Raw genomic sequence first — 17,791 nt, 5'->3', positions numbered from 1 at the left:
GTCATTCTCTTTTCCTCCATCCGGGTTATTTGCTCGTCGATCCGATCCGGGTTCCTCACCGGCACGAAAAAATTACCGGGCAGAGTATTCTTGTTACTTTTTTCTTCATGCTAATTTATTAATGTACTGAAAATAATATTCCTTCAAATAAATATTTATTTAACTAGCCGAATAGCCTGCGGATATCACATCTCGTAATAGTTGAGATGACTCTTCGCGGACCTGTTCCTAAACTGCTTGCGGTACCGACACCGGACCATGAACTGCTTCATGCGATTCTTAATGGTCAGGTCGGTATTGACCACACTGTTTCTCGAAGTTTTCTTCTATTTGCCTCTCCGGCCCTTCCGATATAGTACCTCGCTGGTACTGCGTTTGAGACTGTGGCGGGGCGTGCAGAAGCCTTTCGGATGGTCGTAGTCTATTTGCTTGCAGGAGTCAGGAGGCAGTATTCAGCTCTGCTGAAAGCCTGGCTGGCCACCCTCTTAAACCTTTGCCTTTCATACCCAACCGTCCTCTTCTCCTCAGCCTCCTCCTTATCTATCCTACCATCCTCCCTTTCCTTCGGGTCAATTACCCTACTCTCTCTAATGTGCTGTCTCTCCTTGACCGCAAGGATATCTCTGAACAGAGTCCTGCGGAGGGAATCGATCTTTTGCTATTGGCTTTTTTACTGGCTTTCTAGCATTGGCCGATACTTGTCGATCATCTGGAAGCAGTCGAAGATCTTGTCCTTTTCGTCCTCGATCATCGAGCGATGGGAGAGGCTCTAGTCGAGGGGCTCTGGCTCACGGAAGAACGGCATGGCGGAGTGCAGCTCGGTCCGCATGTCGAGGTTGGCGTATACGCAGCGAATCACATTATCACTGGTGTACTTCAGCTTGGACCTGAGATGCCCCTCGAAATCGCCTTTGACGGGCTTGTACTAAATTTCCTTTTAGTTGATGGGGGCGGGGTTGGTCGAAAAGGCCGCCATGTCCGGGCTGCTCCGACCCCGGACAATATTCTCCGAGATGAGGTTAATATACTGAGTGATTTTCTTGACCTAATTTTCCTGTTTGTGCTATTTCTGCTATTTATCTTTCTTGGCACTCCTGTAGTCCTGGAGAGTGGCCCTCAGATGGGCTTGGCAGGTTGACTGCAGGGTCTTTTTCTTGTTCTTTTTTAGTTTGGTAGATGTGAGGCATGCGTTCCGACTGGCATATGCGTTGTGGTTTGTTTCACGTTCTTTCAAAGGCCTCGCCTAGTCCGGGTTTGGCAGCCCTCGCTCCTGTAGCTTCCGACGCTAAAGCGCCAGCTAGCTGCTCAGCATGCACGGCATCGTTTAATTTACAGCGTAAAATTATTTGATGCCGAGTAGCAAACTCCCGGTCGGACTGATCCTCGTGGACGGGCCCCGCAGTAGGGCGCATCACAAATATAGTGTTCATGAAAAGGTCATAGAAAGAGTCACCTATGAGCCGTAAGCCCCTCAGATAACGTTTCGTGCCGCACAGTACTACGATCAACTGATGGGCCTGTCCAGGCAAGCAGCCGACAGCCGGCGGCCGGAAGAGATGGATAAAATTGAAGGATTCCATGATGATCTGTATACAACCAAGGAAAACAAGCAGAAGTGGACAGGCAAACATAAAAGTACACCCGGTGAAGTGACTTCTACCGGCTGGATGAGAAATGGCAAGGGCAAGGAAGACAGAAGAAGGGGAGTCAGCCTGATCCAATAAGGTTATCAGCCTCCTAAAGCCTATTAATTTAGGACACCCGACCCTTCAAAGCAACTCCATTCATAAAAGCTAAACCTTATCTTCAAACCGAGGCCTGTATCAAAAACCTCACAGATCGTTGACCCTTCCATCCCCCTCCTCTATCAGACCAAGCCCCTCTCTCCCCAGGGCTTTTAGGTGACCTCGCGGTAAACCAACTGGCGCAAGTACAGCAAGCCTGACCAGCCGGCCAGGCAAGAGCATGAGGTCCGGGCCTGCGAACTTGAGACTTATGGCAGGAGTAATAATGGCATGGAATTTTGCCATGTCCCGCTTTCCGCTCGAGACAAGGTCAATTTCCTGGGATATACGCACAGCTGGAGGGATGCCAAAAAAACCAGAAGAAAGCTCTCCCGCACTTTATACGACAGAAAATGATCCTATCCTGATATTCAACTAATTATAATTAATTGTTTCATTTATAGAAGCTTAACTTAATTTAACCACCAAAGATGCGTAAATACAAAAATCATTAATAATGCAGGGGGCCTACCGCAACCCCATATTCAAGGCTACTTATCCTCACTTTCTTGAATTTACCAGGAATGTTCATATATCATTCTAAAATGCATTTATTTATTATGTTAACTCTTCTTCTGACCTTGCTTTTCAGGGTGCAGTGTCAGACACCGTTTTTGGGGGCTTGCAGGCTGTGCACTACAGGTCGTGTTGTCACCAGGCACGAATACGTTAATAGCCCATGGCGCGGGTGACACCCGCATGTACACCTCGACTGGCTCTAGAACGCTTACTTTCACCTACAGCTTCTCGTCGGCGTTCGGCCAGACCCCTCAGTGCGCCATCTCACTGCCACTGAATGATGTGTTGAATACGTATCAACGCACTGCCGATTATTAGTTGACCCGGTCAGTGACCGCCTCCCAAATAACGTACACCATGAAGGCCTATGGCAACACTGAGCTCTACTCGATCTCGTCGACCTACTTCGCCATGGACCGCAGCTAGTTCGAGGCAGGGATGTTGGCGGTCAGCACGACCGGGTACCAGTCCAGCCCCTACACTTTCAGCTACACCCTGAATTACCAAAAATCATGGCCGAACACAAATTACCAGTTACTGACCTTCCTGATAAGTTTCAAGGGCAGCTATAATTACAGGGACACCAAGCTGGGGGTGAAAAGTATCACGACTAAGTACACGGACCGCGCTGTGCTTTACTTTGAGGGGCAGAGTCCAACTTTATTGCTGCCTGTCATGCAGATATACCAGGTGGTTGTGAGCTACCTGATCATCGACGCGAACCAATTTGACACGAATATCGAGATGCCTGAGATCACAAGCAACACACTCTATAACATCCAAAACTCCTCTCAGACATCAGCCGTCTCGATCACCCGAGACTACGTCTCCGCGAGTGGGATAGTCGGCATATCCTTCATAAAAACCTTCATCGACTCGAGACACAACCAGTACTATGGCTACAATATCCGCTTCACCACCGATGTCAGTAGCAAGACTCTAACGGTCGGGGTGTTTGGTACTGACACGTGGATCCAGGAATGCGTGGTGCAGACGATGATGGTGCCGAGGTGGTCCTGCAATTCGGGTAATGTGTATTCGCAGCCGGATCATGCATGCTATGCGAGTTGCCCTGACCGGAGGTATCTTGAGACGACGAATATGTATTGTAAGGCTTGTTACTATGCTTGTAAGAAATGTTCTGGGGGAGGGAATAGCCAATGCACGGAATGTGAGGAGACGGATTTTCGGACCCTCTTGTCGAACACGTGTCCGTGCAACGCCGGGTACTTTGACAACTCTGCCGCCCTCTGCGTGGCCTGCCACTACTCATGTGTCACTTGCAACTCGGCCGGAAGTAGCAACTGTCAGACTTGCTCCGCTGCCAACCAGCGCGCTCTCGGAGGGACCGCACCCAACACGTGTCCTTGTAACGCTCTGTACTTTGACAACGGGGCAGCCTCCTGCGCAGCCTGCCACTACTCGTGTGCAACCTGCTCCACGAGTGCCTCGAATTGTCTGTCCTGTCCTTCAGGGCGGACTCTCAACAGCAACGCCTGTCCTTGCGACGCCGGCACTTTCGACAACGGAGTCGTGACCTGTGCCGCATGCCACTACACTTGCGCGACCTGCACCGGGTCTGCCAGCACGGACTGCGGCTCGTGCTCCAGCAGCAATCAGAGGACTCTCGGCAGTGGTTCGTGTCCGTGCAACAACGGCTACTTCGACAATTCCGTCGCCCTCTGCGCAACATGCCACTTTTCATGTGCCACCTGCACGACGTCTGCTGGCAATTGTGGGACTTGCGCCGGAGCGTCTTCACGAACCCTGACTGGTTCCACTTGTCCATGCGCGGCAGGATTCTACGAAAATAACGCGGCGACTTGTCCAGCGTGCCACCACTCTTGTGCGACCTGCAGCACGTCGGCTTCCAACTGTGACACATGTTCCGCCTCGAATTTCCGGACCCTCTCGTCGAACACGTGTCCGTGCAACGCCGGATACTTTGACAACTCTGCCGCCCTCTGCGTGGCCTGCCACTACTCATGTGCCACTTGCAACTCGGCCGGAAGTAGCAACTGTCAGACTTGCTCCGCTGCCAACCAGCGCGCTCTCGGAGGGACCGCACCCAACACGTGTCCTTGTAACGCTCTGTACTTTGACAACGGGGCAGCCTCCTGCGCAGCCTGCCACTACTCGTGTGCAACCTGCTCCACGAGTGCCTCGAATTGTCTGTCCTGTCCTTCAGGGCGGACTCTCAACAGCAACGCCTGTCCTTGCGACGCCGGCACTTTCGACAACGGAGTCGTGACCTGTGCCGCATGCCACTACACTTGCGCGACCTGCACCGGGTCTGCCAGCACGGACTGCGGCTCGTGCTCCAGCAGCAATCAGAGGACTCTCGGCAGTGGTTCGTGTCCGTGCAACAACGGCTACTTCGACAATTCCGTCGCCCTCTGCGCAACATGCCACTTTTCATGTGCCACCTGCACGACGTCTGCTGGCAATTGTGGGACTTGCGCCGGAGCGTCTTCACGAACCCTGACTGGTTCCACTTGTCCATGCGCGGCAGGATTCTACGAAAATAACGCGGCGACTTGTCCAGCGTGCCACCACTCTTGTGCGACCTGCAGCACGTCGGCTTCCAACTGTGACACATGTTCCGCCTCGAATTTCCGGACCCTCTCGTCGAACACGTGTCCGTGCAACGCCGGATACTTTGACAACTCTGCCGCCCTCTGCGTGGCCTGCCACTACTCATGTGCCACTTGCAACTCGGCCGGAAGTAGCAACTGTCAGACTTGCTCCGCTGCCAACCAGCGCGCTCTCGGAGGGACCGCACCCAACACGTGTCCTTGTAACGCTCTGTACTTTGACAACGGGGCAGCCTCCTGCGCAGCCTGCCACTACTCGTGTGCAACCTGCTCCACGAGTGCCTCGAATTGTCTGTCCTGTCCTTCAGGGCGGACTCTCAACAGCAACGCCTGTCCTTGCGACGCCGGCACTTTCGACAACGGAGTCGTGACCTGTGCCGCATGCCACTACACTTGCGCGACCTGCACCGGGTCTGCCAGCACGGACTGCGGCTCGTGCTCCAGCAGCAATCAGAGGACTCTCGGCAGTGGTTCGTGTCCGTGCAACAACGGCTACTTCGACAATTCCGTCGCCCTCTGCGCAACATGCCACTTTTCATGTGCCACCTGCACGACGTCTGCTGGCAATTGTGGGACTTGCGCCGGAGCGTCTTCACGAACCCTGACTGGTTCCACTTGTCCATGCGCGGCAGGATTCTACGAAAATAACGCGGCGACTTGTCCAGCGTGCCACCACTCTTGTGCGACCTGCAGCACGTCGGCTTCCAACTGTGACACATGTTCCGCCTCGAATTTCCGGACCCTCTCGTCGAACACGTGTCCGTGCAACGCCGGATACTTTGACAACTCTGCCGCCCTCTGCGTGGCCTGCCACTACTCATGTGCCACTTGCAACTCGGCCGGAAGTAGCAACTGTCAGACTTGCTCCGCTGCCAACCAGCGCGCTCTCGGAGGGACCGCACCCAACACGTGTCCTTGTAACGCTCTGTACTTTGACAACGGGGCAGCCTCCTGCGCAGCCTGCCACTACTCGTGTGCAACCTGCTCCACGAGTGCCTCGAATTGTCTGTCCTGTCCTTCAGGGCGGACTCTCAACAGCAACGCCTGTCCTTGCGACGCCGGCACTTTCGACAACGGAGTCGTGACCTGTGCCGCATGCCACTACACTTGCGCGACCTGCACCGGGTCTGCCAGCACGGACTGCGGCTCGTGCTCCAGCAGCAATCAGAGGACTCTCGGCAGTGGTTCGTGTCCGTGCAACAACGGCTACTTCGACAATTCCGTCGCCCTCTGCGCAACATGCCACTTTTCATGTGCCACCTGCACGACGTCTGCTGGCAATTGTGGGACTTGCGCCGGAGCGTCTTCACGAACCCTGACTGGTTCCACTTGTCCATGCGCGGCAGGATTCTACGAAAATAACGCGGCGACTTGTCCAGCGTGCCACCACTCTTGTGCGACCTGCAGCACGTCGGCTTCCAACTGTGACACATGTTCCGCCTCGAATTTCCGGACCCTCTCGTCGAACACGTGTCCGTGCAACGCCGGATACTTTGACAACTCTGCCGCCCTCTGCGTGGCCTGCCACTACTCATGTGCCACTTGCAACTCGGCCGGAAGTAGCAACTGTCAGACTTGCTCCGCTGCCAACCAGCGCGCTCTCGGAGGGACCGCACCCAACACGTGTCCTTGTAACGCTCTGTACTTTGACAACGGGGCAGCCTCCTGCGCAGCCTGCCACTACTCGTGTGCAACCTGCTCCACGAGTGCCTCGAATTGTCTGTCCTGTCCTTCAGGGCGGACTCTCAACAGCAACGCCTGTCCTTGCGACGCCGGCACTTTCGACAACGGAGTCGTGACCTGTGCCGCATGCCACTACACTTGCGCGACCTGCACCGGGTCTGCCAGCACGGACTGCGGCTCGTGCTCCAGCAGCAATCAGAGGACTCTCGGCAGTGGTTCGTGTCCGTGCAACAACGGCTACTTCGACAATTCCGTCGCCCTCTGCGCAACATGCCACTTTTCATGTGCCACCTGCACGACGTCTGCTGGCAATTGTGGGACTTGCGCCGGAGCGTCTTCACGAACCCTGACTGGTTCCACTTGTCCATGCGCGGCAGGATTCTACGAAAATAACGCGGCGACTTGTCCAGCGTGCCACCACTCTTGTGCGACCTGCAGCACGTCGGCCTCCAACTGTGACACATGTTCCGCCTCGAATTTCCGGACCCTCTCGTCGAACACGTGTCCGTGCAATAACCGATACTACGATAATCTCGCTTCCCAATGCGCATCATGCCATTTTACCTGTTACACATGCTCAACCTCAGGCTCTTCAAACTGCCAATCCTGCTCCTCCTCAGACAAACGAACCCTTTCCGGCTCATCTCCCAACACCTGCACCTGCAATGCCGGCTTCTTCTAAGAAAACAACCCAATCTGCTCAACCTGCCATATCTCATGCTCCACCTGTTCTGGCACTGCCTCGACCTGCAATTCGTGTCCGTCCGGATCCAATCGGAATTTAGTGAGCAATTCCTGTCTGTGTGCCGATACCTTTTTTGATAGTGGATCGGTTGTCTGCTCTTCTTGTCTGAGTACGTGCAAGACCTGTACTTCTGCGAGTTCGTGTGTCAGCTGTCCTTCCAGCTCGAATCGGTCAGGATCGACATGCTCTTGTAACCCCGGGTTTTTCGATACCGGCGTGATAGCCTGTTCAACGTGTGATTCCACCTGCACGACATGCCACACTATTTCCACAAATTGCACATCCTGCTCTGCCAACAAATTCCTGCAAAACGGACTTTGCTACTGCGATGCTGGCTTTTACTACTCTTCAGCAATAGTTTGTTCTTCCTGTGACGCCAGTTGCAAGACCTGTGCTGGCTCGTCCACGGCCTGTCAAAGCTGTGACGCGACTGCTTTTCGGGAGTTTGTGGGAGGGGCTTGTCCATGCAAAATTGGGTATTTTTAGAATTCTGGGGTTTGTCAGACCTGTTCCGCAAGTTGTCTGACTTGCTCAGCATTGACGACATGTACTTCATGCCCGGCTGGCGCATCTCTGGGCTCAGGCACCTGCTCTTGTGACCTCGGCTATTACATCTCTTCTAACACCTGCCATGCCTGCCTGCCCGCATGCTTATCCTGTACGACAGCCTCCTCCTGCTCGACCTGTCAAGCAGGTACCAACAGGGACCCCAGTAACCAGTGCCAGTGCAGTACGGGATATTATTAGACCTCTGGCTCATGTAGCGCTTGCTCTACGATATGTGCGACGTGTCAGACCCAGGCCAACCGGTGCCTTTCATGTCCTGCGACTAGAGTGCTGACAGGCTCCACCTGCCTCTGTCAGCCCGGACTATCGTAGTACAACGGAGTCTGCCAATCTGCCGTCCCAACATGCCAAACCCTCACAACCTCCGGCACTTCCTGTGCCCGGTGCATCACGGGTTACCACCTCTACCAAGGGGTCTGTGTCACAGCCTGTCCTACCACCACCTTTCCACTCGACAGCAACTGCCACGCCTGCTCCTCAAACTGCCTGGCTTGTGACTCTCTGTAGGAATGCATAACATGTGACGGTGGCTACAAGATGTTCGAAGGGAAATGCCATTCGGCGTGCCCTGAAGAATCGTTTTTGGAGAGTGGAGGGACTGTCTGCACAGCTTGTCAGGCGAGTTGCAAGACCTGTACTGATGGGGCCTCTTGTAAGAGCTGTCCGACTGGCCAGTACAAATCGACTTTCTGTCTGCCCTGCGATCCATCTTGTCTAGAGTGTTCAGGCCCCTCCTCAACCTCGTGCACACAATGCTCATCGCTCCTGACCCTCATCTCAAACCAATGCGTGACCATGCCCTGCCCCTCCTCACAGTACTATTCCGCCTTCCTATCCTCCTGCCAAACTTGTCCAGTTTCCTGCACCTCCTGTCTCCAAGAAATGGTGCGGGACCAGCTCGCCCTGCACTGTCAGGGCTGCGAGGTAGGCTCCTACCTGACCACCCAGCATATCTGCAGCCTTTGTGAGACTAAAACGGGGTACTACGGAGGCCAGCTGACCCAGCCGGCCGGCCAATGTGTTTAAATCTGCGGAGATGGGCTTAGATTCGAGCTGCCTTGCGACGACGGTAATACGCTCAACGGAGACGGCTGCAGCTCCACTTGCCAGATCGAGGCTGGCTTCGTCTGCCGCGGCGGCAGCCCAACCTCCAAAGACAAATGCTACCCAGACACCAAGATGCAACTCAAACTGAGCAAAATCACCAAGGCCCAACTCCAAAACAAAGTCACAGTGGAGGTAGATGTCTCGAACTACCCGCCCGGGATGTCAGAGCAAGCCATGAAGACCCTCATCTCTGTGAATATCGATAAGGCTAGTGACTACTCCATAGAGGACTTTACCTTCAATAGCAGCACTGGCAAGATGCAACTGCGACTGGACTACAAGGAATCGATCGCCAATTTGAACGCTGAGCTGTCTCTTGACATCCCGAAGGCCTTTGAGCTGGGTCTTACTGGCAGCCTTGCCCCCCCGGCCGTCACTACTTTCAAGATCGAGACCCTGACCCCCGCGGTCTTCAATTCTGACGGGGTCAACTCTGCGATGGACCATATCTCCAAGGCGTTCATGTACCTGACCATCATTTTGTTCGCTATCGCCTTGCTGGCCACCTTACTCGATTTCGTACAGGCGGTGGAGTTCATCACCTACGCGCAGGTGCTCTTCCTGCTCACTCAGCTAGGCCTGGCCCTTCCTGAACTGTTCACCTACACCCTCGAAAAACTGTCATTCACGATATTCTATTTCAAAGGGGCATCACCAATCACCGCCACCACGAACGACCCTAGCTACCCTGTGTTCTCTTTCCACACGGAGTATCTGGCCAACGGCTTCATCCTGACGGTCTTCGTGGTGGTTCTCGCGGTGATGACTGTCATGGCTCTCGCCTCTCAATTCTGGGAGAGGTTCGCCCCTCACAACAGGTATTTCTTGTACTGTGTCAATCCCAAGCTCACGGCAGTGCTCACCCTCCCGATAGCGTTCGTCTCGTCTGTGTTCCTATTCGGGGGGCAGCCTACCGACCCCCTCTACGGGGCCAACCTCGGCCTCAGCCTCGCCTCGATTATCTACCTGACCGTACTGATGCTGCTATTCGCCTTTGCTATCAAGCTCCGCTTCGTGGAGTACGCGACAGCAAGATCAGAAATGGTATATTCATCCACCCTCGAGCATGCGGAAAAGGTCTACATGGAAAACGTAATGGAGAGGCTGCCTGACCAGTACCTGAGTGCAAAGCTGGCCGGCCAGTTCCATCTAGTGTTCTGGTGGATCGCGCTGGCGGGGACGGCCGTGGCGGTCGGGTTCACAGCCAACTTCGTGTACATTCGGGTCAGCCTCTTACTGATCACCAGACTGGCTCTCATCGCCTATGTGCTGCTCTACACCCCCCATTTCCATAGACTTGAAAACATTAGGTTGATTGTCAGCGAACTGCTGCTGGTCTTCGTGATAGCTGCGATCACGGGCACCCACTTTGCTAAGAGTTCTAGCCTACCCCTTGAAATCGTGATGCTGGTGGTGTGTCTGGTCATTCTGTTGCTCAATTTCGCTTCGGTCGTGCACAGGATGTTCATGAAAGTCTATCACTTCGTCATGGCGGACCCGCACAAGATCATTCCCGAAAACCAGAGGGTCAGTTTCGGGAATGTGGAGTATTTCGAAGCTGACGTTAAACAGGAAAACGAAAAGACAGTGAGCAGGAAAAGGCCAAGCAAAGACAAGCCCCGCACGAGGAAGCGGGCCAGACCATTCAAAGTATCAGCCGGGATCATGGCGGACTAGACATCCTTCGAAAACTCCCGAGAGTTCCTCGAGCTGGCCTCGCGGTAGAGCCGGCGCAAACTGGCCGACGAGGGCACGTAGGTCAAAGACCTCTACTTCCTCGATTGATTTCATTATGGCGTAACGCGGCCTAAAAGCTGTCAATCAATTAAAGTGTATAGTCACTCGTCGAAGAGGGAGGGGGTCAGGCAGAGCTCTTAGAGCAGGTCGTCTAGGGAGCGGAGGGGGTGTTGGGGGGTTGGGTGCTTGGGATGGGAGGCGGGGGGCACCAGGCTGATGCCCTCGGCATGCATCTGCAGACGGATGCGAATGCCACGTGGCCTTCGACCCTGCTTCGCCAGCCTTCGGATCAGCTCCATCCCACGAGCCTTTGACCCTCTGAAGCTCCTTCCCTCCGGTATTTCCGAGCAATTTTATTTCATTGAGAAAGGTGTCCCGCAATTATAATTGCGGGCTAGTTATAATAAGTTGATTGAGGGCAGGGCGTGCAGGGCTGCCGTGCGGGGGAAGGGCTAGAGTCGGGGCAGGGTCGACAACAGGTGATATAGTGTAACTAAGAACTTATTGTTAAATGACTAATGATTTTATTTTGCTTATTACATAATAAAAATTGATGTACTTTCTCCTGTCTTTTCAAGATTAAAATTATTATTTTTATTATCTAAATTTTTAATGAAAAAAAATATAGAAAAACTGTGATATAGAGACAATAAATATTTCCCACCTGCCCTCCTTCAGGAAACCTTCAAAAAAAAGTTGCCCACATTTGCAACCAAATTTACTCAAATTCGCCCGTCCGCCCCTCCCACCAGCAAGCCCAGCACCAACAAAACGCCGCAAAAAAGGGCCTCCAGAGCCTCATTAATATTCCTTGCAAAGATGTATCTACTACAATAATAATGATGGATCGTGATGAGGAGTGGGACGAGCAGGTCCGGCTGCTGACCAAGCACGTGCTGGACGAGGAGGAGGGTGCCTTGCTGACTAGATGGAGTGCGCACTCGGAAGGACTCGGGGTCGGACAGCCAGCCATCATCGCCTGAGCTGTTTTTCCATTTCGATGCGAATTGCCTTGAAGACGATGCCTTGTGCCTTAGTCCGACCCTGCCGCGGCCTGTGCGCAGGGGCACGGTCGATTTGTCCTTGGGTGGCGAATCTGTCCGAGAGTTGTCTGCCCCTGCGCCAACCAGGTTTTTGGCCCTTGCGCAGGAGCAAGCCGGGTCCCGTCAGTTGCAGCAGATCCTGGCGACGGGTCACCCTGACAAGGCGGCCCTTGCGGCTGAGCTCCTGGACCACACCTAGCTGATGATCTGCGACCCTTTTGGAAACTACGTCTACCAAAAGATGCTCGAGCATTGTGACGGCGTCGTCAAACGGGCCGCCGAATTGATTCTACCGAAATTCGGACAGTACTGCATGCACGCGTTCGCTTGCAGAGTGCTGCAGACCCTGCTCGAGAGGCTGGGACGGGAGCGGCTGACGAGACTAATGTTCGAGCAGGTGCGAGGCAGCCTTCTCTACCTCTCCCTTGAGCCACAGGCCAACCACGTGATCCAAAAATTCGTGGAGGTGCTGGGCGAAGAGCTGCCTCAGGACAGCATCGACCTGATCGCCCAGGAATTCGAGAGCCTGGCCTTCAATGGCTATGGCTGCAGAGTGGTGCAGAAGGTGGTCATCCACAACAGCGAGGAAAGGGTGTGGGCGTTGCTGCAGAAGGTGGTCGAACTGGTCTACCCGCTCAGCCTGTGCCAGTTCGGCAACTACATCGTCTCGAATGTGCTGGCGAGGGCGGGGCGGCCCCTGCTCGAGACGATCTGCGGGTTGGTGAGGAACGCCATCCTGGACCTGGCCACGAACAAGTACGCCAGCAACGTGGTGGAAAAGTGTCTGGAGCTGAACCCAGGGTTCACGAACCAGCTGATATACACCTTACTGGCACTCTCACCACAGGGGATGAACGGGGTGGTGTACCTGTCTCGGTCCAAGTTCGGCAACTACGTGGTGAAGACCCTGCTGCGGCGCAGCGAGGGGGAGCCTCGCCGGTAGCTGCTCGCAATACTCCGGCGGCACGAGCGCGCGCTCGAAGGACATCACTGTGGCAGCCACGTAATTAAGGAGATGCACAGGGCTTGAATATGCATTCGGGGGTCAGTCTAGCTTGACATTGCGGGAGTACTGCCGCTGCTCGGACTTGCCCGAGGAGTGTCGGTAGGTGAACTCGCCCTCCCTCAGGCCTCGCTCGTAGCAGCCTGACTACACCGCCCCGTCCGCGAATAGGTAGGTCCCGGGGCCCTCCTTCAGGTCGTTTTTAAACTCTCCCTCGAATTTCTCGCCGTTCGTGAAAAGGTACTTGCCACGGCCCTGCTTGAGGCCCATGTTGAACCCGCCCTCATAGACATCCCCATTCGCGAAGGTCAGGCAGCCCAGCCCGTCAAACTCGCCTTTATCGAAGTTGCCCCGGTAGATGGTCTTGCCACGTTCCAGCTTGCCCTGGCCATGCCACTTGCCGTCCTTGAACTCGCCTTCGTAGCGGGTGTCCCCGTGCACGTAGATGCCGTGGCCCTCCATCTTGCCGCGCTGCCACTCTCCTTCGTAACAGCGGTCATTGCCCCGCCAGGTCAGCTTGCCGGTGCCGTTGCGGTGGTCGAGTTCGTAGTTGCCCGTGTAGGTGCTGCCGTTGCTGGTGGTCATGGTGCCAGGCCCGTGCTTGAGTCCGTTTTTGAACTCGCCTTCGAACAGGTCGCCATTATTATACTTGATGCGGCCGTGGCCGTTGAAGTAGCCTTCCAGGAAATGCCCCTCGTAGGTGAGTTTCTCCTTGAGGGAGACTAGCTTGCCCATGCCCTGCAGGCAGCCGTCCTCGAACTGCCCCTCGTAGACATCTCCGCTCTTGTAGGTGATCTTGCCCTGGCCGCAGACCCGGCCCTCCTTGAACTCCCCCTCGTAGACGTCGCCGTTAGGGTAGATCAGCTTGCCCTGGCCATGCTGCTTGCGGTTCTCGAACTGCCCCTCGTAGACGATGTTCTTCTTCAGGTCGGTGTAGGTGCCACGGATCAACTAATTGTTGGCGAAGGTGCCCTGCTGGATTACGCCCAGCCGGTCGATCGTTAGCCTCCCCTCGCCCTCGAACGTGCGGTGGTCCTTGAACTCCCCCTCGTAGTCACTGTCCCTGCCCTTGAGCCGGCCCTTGTTGATGACCCCCTTGACGAACCGCCCCTCGATGACCCCCCCATCCCTCAGCCTGAGCACACCCTCCCCATGGGGCAGGTTGCCCCCCTCCTCCCCAGCGACGGTCTGCCCCTCATATACATACTCCTGAGTCTAGATGCGTTTGGTCTCACTGCCCATAATAAATGATTGATATCCAAGGCTCACTCGCGCAGCCGCTGATACAGGCTCTCGAGGACGGACTGTACAAACGGCAGTTTGTCCTCCCGGGTGGACAGCCGCCCCAGGCACAGCCGCACCAGCTGCCGCAGCTGCCGGTAGATCCAGCCCTGGCTGTCCTCCGAGGTGTGCTTGTTGCTGAGCATGCAGACCACGTTGTCTTTCATGTAGTCCGAGTAGTTGTATTCGACCATGGAGTGGTTGATCGGATACACCCTGAAGAAGATCAGGCTGAGCAGGAACCCGAAGCTGAACAGGTCCTGGGCAGGAGACGCTTTCAGCTAATAATACGACCTGCAGAACCTCAGCAGCTAGGGGGCGCAGAAAGGGCGGCTGATACACTGCCCCTCCTAAAACCTTTCACCCAGCATGCACGAGTTGTCGAAGTCGATCAGCCTGACCTCTCGGCTCATATCGACCACGATGTTGTCAGGCTTGAGGTCGCAGTGCACCACCTTGTAGCAGGTGTGGAGCTGGTTGACCAGTCTCGCGATCCGGATGCTGATGTCGAGCCGGTGCCGAAGGCTGAGCTGAGGGTTGGTTACGATCAGCTTGGTCAGGCTGCAGGGGTATGCCTTCACGGCCAGCACCTTCTCTCCCTACCTGGTGAATTATTTTATTTAGGGGATGACGGCGGGCAGGCCGGGGTCTTTTTCCTGCATGGTCATAAAGTAACGTAGGAATTTGAGCTCCTTTTATTGCCGGATTTGGGAGGGGTAACTTTTTTTGAATAGAAAGCCATCTTCCAGGACCTAGAACTTGTCGCTGTTGTCCTGGGGCGGGGGCTGGATTGGCTAGGGCGGAGATAGTTTTTGTCTTAGTCTGTCGAGGAACTCATCCTCCTGGACCCGGTAGCACGTGATTTTAACCTTTCCTGCCTGACATAGAATAGCCTCTGAGCGTGCTCCTAAACCAGCAAGCCCTGATGGCCAGCCATCTATATAAGGGTCATCACCATGTGATGTATTTATATAAAATATTGCCCGTCTTCGATAAAAAAAAAAAAAATAATGTCTTGAAATAATCAATATTATAATTTAATATGGAGGCTTTTCATTAGCAAAAAAGGAATTATATTTGATTAAAGGAATTAATTAAGTTATTTTTTAATTGCGGAATTTGCAATTACAGCTGGCCTTGCAGCGAGTAACCATTGATAATTTTACTGAATAATTAATGATAATAAGGTATATCACTGTCAGCACTAGGAGGGCATCGCCATTGCCTTTATGTTACCAAGATTTTCCAGCCTCAGCTTCTTGATAAAGTCAAGAGTCGAAATCTAATCGAAGTGTGCTCGAGACCTGACAATAACAATCTTCGAGCTAGACAATCCCCTTGTTTTCGTCCCTTTCTTCTGCCGTATCATCTTAATCAATATTATTAAATATCATTGCTCCAGTAAAAGTTACATTCCAATCTTATTTTTATATTAAAAGTTTAATGGCAGTTTTTTGTGGGGTGGTGCTTGTGCTCTCGAGGGCTTTAGCAAGCTACTTTGAGTACAGTCATTTTCCCAGAGAGGCGATGCACATCTGGGTGTCCTAACATGACGTCTTCAAACCGTTTGAATTCGTAAGCTGGCACGATATCCAAGCGCACTCAGTGCCAGGATACCCGGACGTCAACTCAACCGAGGTTGATATTCAGTAAGGCTATAGACTGACGAGCGAGGGAGAGGATATCCTGAGTGTCACTAAAATGAAGGTCTGGGACAAGGGCGCTGAGTTCGTGGTGATGGACTAGTCCGAAAAATATGGACTGGGGAGAGATTCCAACTTGGTATTAGAGTGGAAGATGGACACTACACGATCCACAATACAGACCGCTTAGGACAGCTTGACTACCACGAATATCCTTCCAAACAGACCTACGGGCATTTCCCGCTCTACCTGGCCCGCTCCCCTTCCCTGCACCACGTCTTCATCCTCTTCACGACCAACCCCATCCGCATTCACGTGAAAGGCCCTCGGCTGGCATTTCGGATGTTCGGAGACCAGATCACTTTCAGGATCAGTGTTTTCGTGGGCAGGGACCCTGAACGGCTGCTGGAGAGAGTGCATACTGAGTTGGGAAGGGCCGGGGTTCCACCTTTCTGGGCGATGGGGGTGCATCACAGCCGATGGGGGATGAACAGCGTGAAGGAAATGGTCTCCGTGAAAGAGGGGTACCGGGCTCATGGCATCCCTCTGGAGGCTGTGTGGTCTGATCTTGATTACATGCAAGACAAGAACTCATTCACAATCGATCTACAGAATTTTCCGATAGATGAGCTTGCCGCTTTCGCCAGTTCGACTCGGTGGGTGCCTATTCTGAATCCCTTTCTGGGGACTTAAAATCCATATCTTAAGGAAGCTGCGCGTATGGATGTGCTGGTGCGGGACCAGTGGGGTAACGCTGAGAAAGGAAACGTCTGGGCTGGAGACTGTGCCTTCCTAGACTTCGCCAACCCAGAAGCCCACGGCTTATGGTTCACCATGCTACAAAACCTGTACAAGAAGGTGCGGTTCTCAGGCTGTGGATTGACATGAACTAACCAACTAGTTTTACAAGAGGCCGGGGCAGAGATGCAGACTGGTAGGGTGGAAAAGTGGAGGATGAACTTGAGGGGATGACGATCTCCATGCAGGCTCTGCATTACGGGGATATAAGGCATATCGATGTTCATTCGAACTACGGGGCGCTTATGGCCAAGGCTACGCATAAATTCTTGAGATCTTTGCCGAGCCAGCCTTTCGTGCTGTCCAGGTCGATGTGCCTAGGCGCCTCTAAATACGCAGCGCACTGGACGGGCGACAACTTGGCCACCTGGCCATTCCTAAGGTCCAGCATCACCTCTCACCTGCTGCTCAACATCTTCGGGGTTCAGATGGTTGGCTCCGACATCTGCGGGCATAAGCTGGTAGCCTCATAGGAACTGTGTGCAAGGTGGCTGCAGGTGGGCAGCCTATACCCTTTTGCCCGGCTACACAAAAACTAGGATAGCGGCCCCAACGAACCTTTTAGGATCAGTCCTAAGGTTGCTGAGACTGCTCGCCGAAATTTTTTGCAGAGGTATGGGATGGCCCACCAACTGTATTCCGAGATGGTCCGCCTCAATGGCACCGGGACCTTCCTTCGCCCTCTTTTCCTGAACTTCCCTACAGCCAACCCCTGCGACTTCTCCCTTCAGGAGTCAGTGTTCATGATCACCGATCTCCTACTGACCGTGGCGATCACGGACGAGGGAAAAACCATGGCCTCATTTTGCCTTCCTGTCCCGTTCTACCATGTGACTGAATCGACAGTGGAGCCTTATAGACAAAGTTCTTTGAGACTGGGTTCGGGACGATCAAGGTTCCTTGGGATGGCGTACAACCTGTGTTTGTGAGGGCTGGCAGGATATTCTTTTTCGGGCGGCCTGGCCTCACCCTCCCTTAGACACCACTTCTGGCAATGCATATATTCCTGGATTCCAAGAACACTGCGAGGGGAAGCCTCCTGTCGATCAGCAACTACCACGACCACAGGCTTCTCCAAACATGCCTTTCAAAAGGCTGTCTGTATTATTTTGAGTTCGCAATCGTCAACACACTGGCAGTGATGAAAGTGGCTGGCGATGGCCTCGAAAGACTGGTGGTATAGGCTTTCATCCACAAACCCGACAGCAGCCACAAACTGGGCAGTATTATTCTTGAGGCAGGGACAGTCGAATACCCTCTTTTCTAGGATTTATGAACAAGATCCCG

The sequence above is a fragment of the Hippocampus zosterae genome, unplaced genomic scaffold (assembly GCF_025434085.1).
Source record: "Hippocampus zosterae strain Florida unplaced genomic scaffold, ASM2543408v3 HiC_scaffold_301, whole genome shotgun sequence".
NCBI lineage: Eukaryota > Metazoa > Chordata > Actinopteri > Syngnathiformes > Syngnathidae > Hippocampus > Hippocampus zosterae.
The sequence above is the reverse complement of the archived record's forward strand: the minus strand, read 5'-3'. Positions refer to the sequence as shown.